This window comes from Cryptomeria japonica, chromosome 4 (assembly GCF_030272615.1).
Source record: "Cryptomeria japonica chromosome 4, Sugi_1.0, whole genome shotgun sequence".
Lineage (NCBI taxonomy): Eukaryota > Viridiplantae > Streptophyta > Pinopsida > Cupressales > Cupressaceae > Cryptomeria > Cryptomeria japonica.
Window position 1 is genome coordinate 139,922,366 of NC_081408.1, and position 9,348 is coordinate 139,931,713.

Consider the following 9,348-nt stretch of genomic DNA (forward strand, 5'->3'; position numbering starts at 1 on the left):
CCATTATGGGGAAATTTCAAACACTTGTGAATAGGAGAAGCAATAGCCTTCATGGAAGATAGCCAAGGATAGCCAAGCTTCACACGAAATTGTTCGGATGAAGGAATAATAGAAAAGTTCACATCAAGGGATTTGTTATGGACCTCAATAGGTAATGTAATAGAACCAATCACAGGAGAAGAAAATGCATCAAATAATTTCACAATCACATCTGTTTTGTCATAGATCACTTGATTCAATTGCAAAGTAAAAAGAAATTCTTCAGTAATAACATTAACCATGCACGAAGGATCAATAAGCACTCCACGGCAAGGTGTATTCTTGACTTTTGCAACTATGTATAAAGGACCATCAGGTTCTCTAATGGTTTCACTAGAATCAAATGTGATGGAAGGTTCTTTAGGGTTTTCTTGCTGCTCTACAAAGTTAATCACATTCGGAGTCATAGACACAAGACCATCAGATGAGAGAGAGGAATCATTAGCCTCAATCGCATTAGAGGTATGGGAAGGTAATCGATCAGTAAAAATCTGAAGATTTTGATTAGGAGGAGCTACAGATGTATTGCCTTTATCATTCACTCCAGAAACAGAGATAGTATTATTATCAATCAAATCTTGAATTTTACCCTTTAAAGAAAAACATTTTTCAGTATCATGCCCAGGCTGACGATGAAATTGACAAAAAGATTTGTTATCAAAATAAGGTGAAGTAATCTTTGCAGGATCAATTTGTCTTATAGGAGGAAGAGTAAGCGCATTTTGTTCCAATAACTTATTCATAATACTATGCAATGATTCATTCAAAGGAGTATACTTTCTTTCTTTCTTGAAAAATTTAGAAATAGGAGGCACACCTGATGCTGCATTCACATTGTTGTTGATGATGTTTTCATTGAATTTGATGGAATCTTTGTTCGGTTTAAACTTCCCAAATGGTTGTTGACTGCTATCACCCTTATCACTCGGAGCCATAGGATGTGATTGTTCCATTTGACTCACAGTCAGTTGATAATTGTGAAGAGTTGCACATAACTGTTGGAAAGAAGTAAACTCAGAAAACAGAAGTTTGTCTCGAATATCTTTTTGTAAATTAGAAATAAAGATTCTTTGAATATCATTGTCAGGCATTGGAAAAGAAATTTGAGCATACAAATGCTTATATCTACCAATGAAATCAGTCACTTTTTCTTTAACACCTTGTTTACAATGCATTAAATCAATCAAAGTAACTTTAGGACTTATATTGTTTTGAAATTGTTGAATAAAAGCATTTGCAAGTTGTTCGAAAGAAGTAATAGAATAAGAAGGCAACGAGCAATACCATTGTAGGGCTTTATCTCTTAATGTTCTAGTAAACAGTTTTGCAAGCAACCTTTGGTCATAAGCAAAATCAGTACATATTGTTTGAAAAGTCTTAACATGTGTTAGAGGATCTCCTTTACCACTATAAAGTTCCAAATGCGGGATTTCAACATGTTTAGGAGGGATAGCTCGAACAATGTCAAGAGAAAGTGGGCTCGCAACATCAAATGTGGGCACACTAAACTTAGATTGATTCATAGAGGCAATTTGTTGCTGTAAAGAAGAGACGGTTTGTGCAAGATTGTTAATGGTCGCTTCAGTCAAAGAATTCATATTAGATGTGTTAGATTGAGATGGAGGTGTTATGTTATTGAAAGAAGGTAAAGAGTAAGGTGGTGGGACTCTATGATAGTTAGTCATAGGAGATGATTAGACAGGAGGAACACTACAAGGAGGAATGGGATGGTTAAATGAATTGCCCCCTTGCGTCATGTTCATTTGTGAAGATGTAATAGGAACACTCATTGAAGGAATGAATGAAGAAGTCAGATTAAATGAAGGAAGAGGGTTAATTGAAGAAGAAGGATTGCCCCCATTACTGGTGATCATAGGAGGAATGTCTTGTATTGAAGTAGCCATTATGTTTGATGTAAAGGTAGGTATGCTAGCAATAGAAGTTGTCAAAGGAATAGAATGATTAACTTGAGTGGGAGGTTGTGTATAACCTAAAGATTCGGCACAACTCTTCATAGGCATCACATTCGAATCCACAATGTGTGCAATACCACGCAAAATATCAATTCCATTCTTATCACTTTGAAGCATATGTTTTAGACCCTCAATTAAAGGAAGAGCTTGACTATCAGGATACTCATGAGACATCCATTAGTGAAAATCATCAAATTGATTATCCAATTTCGCAAGTTGTTCTACAGAAACCTCATGGAGAGCTTCTTCATCATTAGGAGGATTAGAGGAATTACCCATGTCCTTGTTAAAAAGGCTATTCAAATTAGGTTCCATCTCCTCGGTAATTAAACCTCGAAAAGACTTAATTCTATGGCTTCGTCTAACGGGAATAGTGTAAGTAGGGCTTATTGTTGTAAAACTCATGCACTAGAGAGGGAGAAAAGATTTTGAATTTAGAGGTAGCAATTTTCAGTAAAATCAGCCAATTTTCCGGATTTAGGCTGTTAGATGCAATCACGACAGTCTCCCGAAATTTTGGAAAAAATGTCCGGGACCGTGGCGCTCGGAGTGCACACGGTCCTTGCAACTTTTTTTGAAATTTGCAGGGATGAAAGGTATGATGATTTTAAAGCTTATCTGAAAAAATTGAGTGATTTTACGATTTGTAGATAGGCCAAATTAAAGTTGCAATCTCAAAATTGAATCCTACCAAGATTGTCGAAAAATGCAAAATTTGAATTTTGAAAAAGAGAGGGAGACTGAAATTTTGAATTTTATGATTTTAGAGGGAATGCTAAAAGCAATGCAAGTTTTGAAATTTAAAATTTGACTCAATTTCACGCAAAATTCAATTTTTGAAAGCGGAAATCAAAGTTGTTGTAATTAAGCACTTAATTTCAAAAGTCACAAATTGCAAGAATTTGAATGAAGCACTGAAATTTTGAATGAATGCAAATACACCTTTCAGATTTAGGATAGTAAGAACACAATCTTGACACAAAATTTCAATTTCGATGATTTTTGAATGATTAGAAGCCCTAAACCAAGCAATCACAAGACCAACTTTGACTGTAATTTTGAAAGTGTTATAATTGATAAAATCAGCCAAAATTCTGGATTTAGCAGGAAAATACAGTAAGATCTTGCTCCCGAAATTTCGGAAAAAATGTCGAGGACGATGGCGCTCGGAGTGCACACGGTCCTCGCAACTTTTTTCCAAATTTTCAAGGATGAAAGATATTGTGATTTTATTGCGGAATCCAAAGTTACAGCTGATTTGGAGATGTTTTGATCAGTGAAATTGTCGGACAAAGGTTGAATCAAGAGGGTTTCAAAAATTAGGGTTTTGACACTTAACCACTTAATTTTCAAAATTAAAGCACAAATATAAATTGATAATTTGTAATAGAAGGGAAGATCTGAAACAAGCATTAACAATTAAATATTTCACAAGTTCAATTACTAAAAAGAAATTTTAGGGTTTTTATGCAATTAACCTCTAAAATTTGCACAAAGATCAAACATGGAAATGTAATCAAGGAATCCAATTTTCAAATCTAACCATGAATAATCAGAAAGGATGTTCACGTCGAGTTCACCAAAATGTAAAGCGGAAAATCGCAATCGAACCCTAGTTGCTCTCCCCTCTTCCAACTCCAAGGAGAGAGAAGGGAGGTCGCTAGGGTTGATGGTTTTCACTTAAGGGAGAGACTTTACATTCAAAAGAGGGGTTGAAACCCACAAGATCCAATCCCACACAATGCAAGATTGGATGCTAAATGCATTTCAAGGGTCAAGACAACAAGGCTACCCTCTTTTGTAAAGAATGTTGATAGAAGAATCAAGTTAGGAATGCATAGAAAGTGAGAAAGATTCGCTTATAAACTGAGATAGGGATATAGGATGAAGCTGCGGACCTGGAATTAGCAGTAAAATGTCGATACGGCACTGTCCTGCAAATTTGAGCAAAAGTTGTCAGGACGATGGCGCCCGGCGCCACGGTCCTCCAAAAAATCCATGAAACGAAGGGGGATCTGTTCGTCTCTGCACAAGGATTCCAGATCTTCAATTTCAGCCGCGTACCTGCAACCTACACACAGAAAAGAGAAGACGATTGGGGGGTTAGGGATTAGGGGTTTGCCTTTAGGTCAAACCCCGGTTTTGGAATTAACCAAGAAATGAGAAATGTTGTAAATGTAAATGACTGTAATGTAAAACAAGTACTAATACCTTGTTCTAAGGATGTTTGTATCCTTATGTGCGAAGGTATAGATGTTGTTGTTTGTTGTATGTTGTATGTAGCATGTAGTATGTAGTAAGTGATCTCCTCTTCAATGGTTGAATCCTTGTCTTGAATGCAACACTTAGCCTTGAATGGAGACTTAGAAGGAATGCTTGAAGGAATGCTTGAATGCTTGAATGCTTGAGTATAGTTTCCACGCTTTTTCCGTCATATCATCTTATGTGCAAATGAGAGAGGAAAATGTAGTTTATATACTTGCCAATTAGGGTTAAAAGACTGATTTTCCCGACCTTAGGCTGACCAGGAAAGTTAATTTCCAAATTGCAAACAAAAAGACCCGAAGTCCCATAGGAGACCGAGCCCAAAATAGGGCCAGGGACCAGGGCGCTGGGTGCCCTGGTCCTTCGCCCTGGTCCTGAAGGACCAGGGCGCTGGGCGCTCTGGTCCCACCTCCCGGGACAGCAGGGTGCAAATGAGGTTTAGACCAGGGTGCTTGAAAAATGCAGTTTTTGGTGTCGTGGACAAGTTTCGGGGTCTCCATTCAGGTTGCGTGTTGCGTCGCCATCGTGAAGACCAAAATGCAGTCGAAATTGCAAGTGTCGCAATTTTAGGACGCTACAGAAACACACTACGGATTGGCTAGATTTGTATAAATCATAAATGAAAAATAGAACTTGGGAAGAAAAGAACACACCCCTAAACATAAAGGGAAATAGATTTGTCTTTTAAAATTGTTGATCTGAAACTATCCCCAAATCTGTAAAACCAATGCCTTGTTCATTGGACAACAAAGTCACACACAGAATTGCAAATATGTATCCTAGTTACAAAGTGGTTTTCCTTGAACAATATCCCTGCATTAACACCTTATATTAATGCATTACTCAGATCCACTCACAAAATTATCAAATCTGGGACACATTCCATTATTCACGACTGATTACAAAGTTTAAAACCTTCATTGAAGGATACCCACAAACAATCATACAACCTCCTTGAAATTGACAAATTTTACCCTCCTTGAGGTTTGAATTCATAATAATAAAATACATACATAGAGACAATATAGTGGGAAATTACTTATGCCTAACACAAGTCTGCAACTAGAAAACACATCTTGAATACTGCACTGAAATCCTCTGTACCCTGAAACAAACCAAATTTTTTTACAAATTTGGGTCAAGAAATTCAGAACTAGAAGCCATGAAAACTAAAGCCATTCTTACAAAACTCTGGAACCCTTACAATGAGAAGAAAATTGGAATAAGAAGGAAAAGGGAAAGATCAGATCTGCATAACACACTGCCAAGTGTCCTTTTTTCTAACTGAATTTCAATGCCTTTCTCTTTCCCATGGAAACTTCTCTTGAAATATCCCATATTTGTTGAAACAAACTTCATAACTGCATTCCTAATCTCAAGAGCTTTCCGACAATATATAATACTTCATATTTTGGCCAAAAATAAGCCTCTGGGCAAATTAATCATTTTGTGTCTCCAATCATTTAAATTTTTGAATACTTTATATAGTTTCAACTATATATTTAATCTGATTTTAAATTTGATTTTTGGCTCTGATTTTGGCCTGACGCCCTACCATGTGGCGGCCTTTGATTGACTGATATGATCCACTGGGCACCATCTTGGATGACACCTCATCACTCCGCCATGTGTCCGCCACCAAGCTACTTGCTCGTCACCACATCATTACCATGTGTCTACCACCTGTGCGCCACGTCACCGCCACTGGATAGCCACATCACCGGGACCCGCCTGCTGGACTGCCAACTGGACCTACCACCTGGCTTTCACCATTTCACGATGGGTAACTAGCATGCATCTTTGGGCTCCGAAATCATGCGAGTCGTTGGATCTTTCCAGACTTGCTCGATCTTTACCTCGATTTTTGTGCACATGGTTTTTCACTATTTCACAACCCTTAACTATTGAGCATCTTTCCTTCATGAAGTCACATCGACTGTCGATCATCTGCAACCTGCTTGCTCGTTAATCTGCTCCTTCTCTACAAAATTTTGTCGGCCTCGGGAACCATGCCTATGTGGGGTCCACCTGGTCACTGCTCAGTCAGCCTCCTCAATCATCTTGGGATTCATGCCCACGCGCGTGGGTCCACCTTGGGCGCCCTTGAGCACCATCCATCAAAAGCCCTTTGGGCTTTGACATTATACATTGGTGGAGATTTACTTATAAACATCAAAAAGTTCCCCTCCACAGTGAATGTGGGATAATGTTATTTTGCTTGGGACTATGTTTTTGAAGCTTTCTCCTTGGGTTTTCATGGCATTTTCTGTCATTTGTATTGCTTGAGAGTCTTTTTAGCATCACGCTTTACACCCACCACGTACAGCAAGAAGAAGATTGGCCAAAACCTTTTCATTGGCCAATGCAATTTTTGGAGTTCCATGTTTAATGTGGCTTCTTCAATTTCCAAACGCTGCACAGGAGGAAGGAATTAACATAGTTATGCCTACCAAATTTGCAATTGTTGCTTGCTTATGACTGCTACCCCTTCTCCACCACGTGAACATTGGAGATGGGCATTTTGTTTGCTGCCCCCTTCTTCAACTTCACATCCAGCACCTTCTGCTACCCCTTCTCCATCACCACGTCCAGCTGGGAAGAGAGAAAGGAGGGCACATGAGGGAAAAGTAGGTATTGATAGTTTGTTTGCAGCACTTACTTTGCAATTTAATGCATGTTGAAAGCTTCTTCAGCCACCACGTTGGGGAAGGATGTTGGCATGGCATCTTTGCATTTATATTAAACTAAAAAATGCCTCTCCATAGCTTGCAGTAGATTCATCTGATTGGAAAACTCACACCACACTCCATACCACGCTGGGAGGAGGGAAGTCTTTGGTTGCAGCAGTTTGAAAGTTTAAAAATTGTTCCTCAACACCACATAGAGGGGGAGATTCTACACCATTTATATTTGTTGAAAGTTTCCTACAATGTCCCCTCCAACATACCACATGAAGGGAGGATGCTTTCCAATGCACATTCACTAGGAGTTCATTTCCTCTTTTAAACACTGCACCAGTCACCAAAACACATTTGGCTGAATGTTTCAAAAGGCCTTCTCAAAACACATTCCATTCACTTTGCACTCACATGCTAATTGCATTATAAGATATACTTGGCCTAATAGAACCAAACATTCTTGCCTCCAACTACAAATAGCTGACACATTAGCATGAATTTAAGACCATTTCGCCATAAAATTTAACGCACGGGCATTTATCCAGGTCGGGCCCCAAAGTGGGTCCGACTAAAAAAAAAATCGTTTTCATGCAACTGACCTTTGAAATACCTTAGGAACCTCAAACATACCTCTGGAATCGATCGGCACCATTTTCGGATCATAAAATTGAATTTTACAACTTTCAGGCACTTATGCCACATTTTCACATTTAATCGCGAAGACGTATTTTTCAAGCTAGTCAAAACACCTTCCTGGACCTCACCATCTGACAGGCGTGTACTCTGATATACAAGGATGAACTCTGCCAAGGGGTTTTTCAAGATGAGTCCCGAGTGAAGAGATATTAATTGGCAAAAATGACCAACTAGCTTTGTCGACACTGCGGACCTGATGAAGTCAATGTTCTGGCAACACATGATGCCTTTCTCAAAAATATCAAACGACCTCCATAGACCCTCAAATTTGAAACATAGGTACCTTGAAGTACATATTAAATCTTTGAATTCTTAGTTTGACCAAAAGTCTTATTGGGTGCAAATGGCATGCTCATGAAAACAGCTACTTTAACTGATATAGCATTGAAAGTACGGATCACTAAAAATGATGACTCAATGAACCCTTTTGAAAACCGATCAAACGGATTGGCAGAGGCTTGAAATTTGAAATATAGCTCATCATTTATACCAAAATTAGCTCGAAATAAACATTATGTCATAACACTTACTGAGGCAACTTTTACACTTATGCGAAACAGGGCTCCGACTAGCAGCTGAAACAGGGACTAGTCAAACCATACAAATTGCAAACATATTGAGCTTCGAAAATTGAGCAAATGAATTCATGAAGACTTGAAATTTTGCACGGAGGCACACTTTTATGCATAGAATTCAATCCATTTTTAATTTTATCATGACAATCAACAGGGAAAAAGATATAAACACCCAAAGTAGGCTACTTAGTAAAATCTGCATTTGTGTCTAAAATGCACTTTCAGCTCACCCCTCAAAATGGGTACCTGATAAACTTATCCAAACTGAATTCTAAAAGTTGTACATCACTGCATAGGCCAAATGAAAGGTATAGGACACAATTCCCGAGCTTTACCCTTTGAAAATCAACTGTCTCCATTTTGCCCTCTCTCTAACTAGGCCATTCAAACTGACTCATTTGGAAATGCAGAGCAAAATTTTGAAATGGGCCTCTAAACTTGACTCAAATTTAATGAGTCCCAAAAAAATTTTCTTTAAAAGATTTTTTTTTCATTGAGTATACATTAGTTAGTTATTCATTATACTAATCAATTAATGGTAATTGCTTTAAAAATAGATTATTAACTAATTTTGTTGAACTTTAAAATATAAATTCTAATCAAATTGGGACATGGATTGATATATTATCTTTAATTTTAGATAATCTGATAAAATATAATCAATTCAATTTGAAATTTTAAGTTTGATGGCTATCTTCAATAACTTTCTATAAATGAAAATGCTTTTTTCTTTAAAGGAAAATAAATTAATGCTAAATAAGATTAAAGTTAAGATCAAAGGTTGGATTTTAATCAAGGTTACCTTGTTAGTATTAGGGATAATAATATTAGGGTCATATTTAACCTATTAGAATTAGAATATATAGAGAGTTAAATTGGAACTAGCATATATGTCTTAAATTTTAAATTTAATCTATATAAAATACACCGAGAGATATCCTTCTTGAGGCGTCTATTTCAATTTAGGGTGTAAAATTGATTAAAAATAGACACCTTGAGAAGGATATCTCTCGGCGTATTTTATATAGATTAAATTAAAATTTAAGACATATATGCTAGTGGCAGTCGCATGACACGACATGGAAAACATAAAATAAATGCAATATATAATTATATAGTATC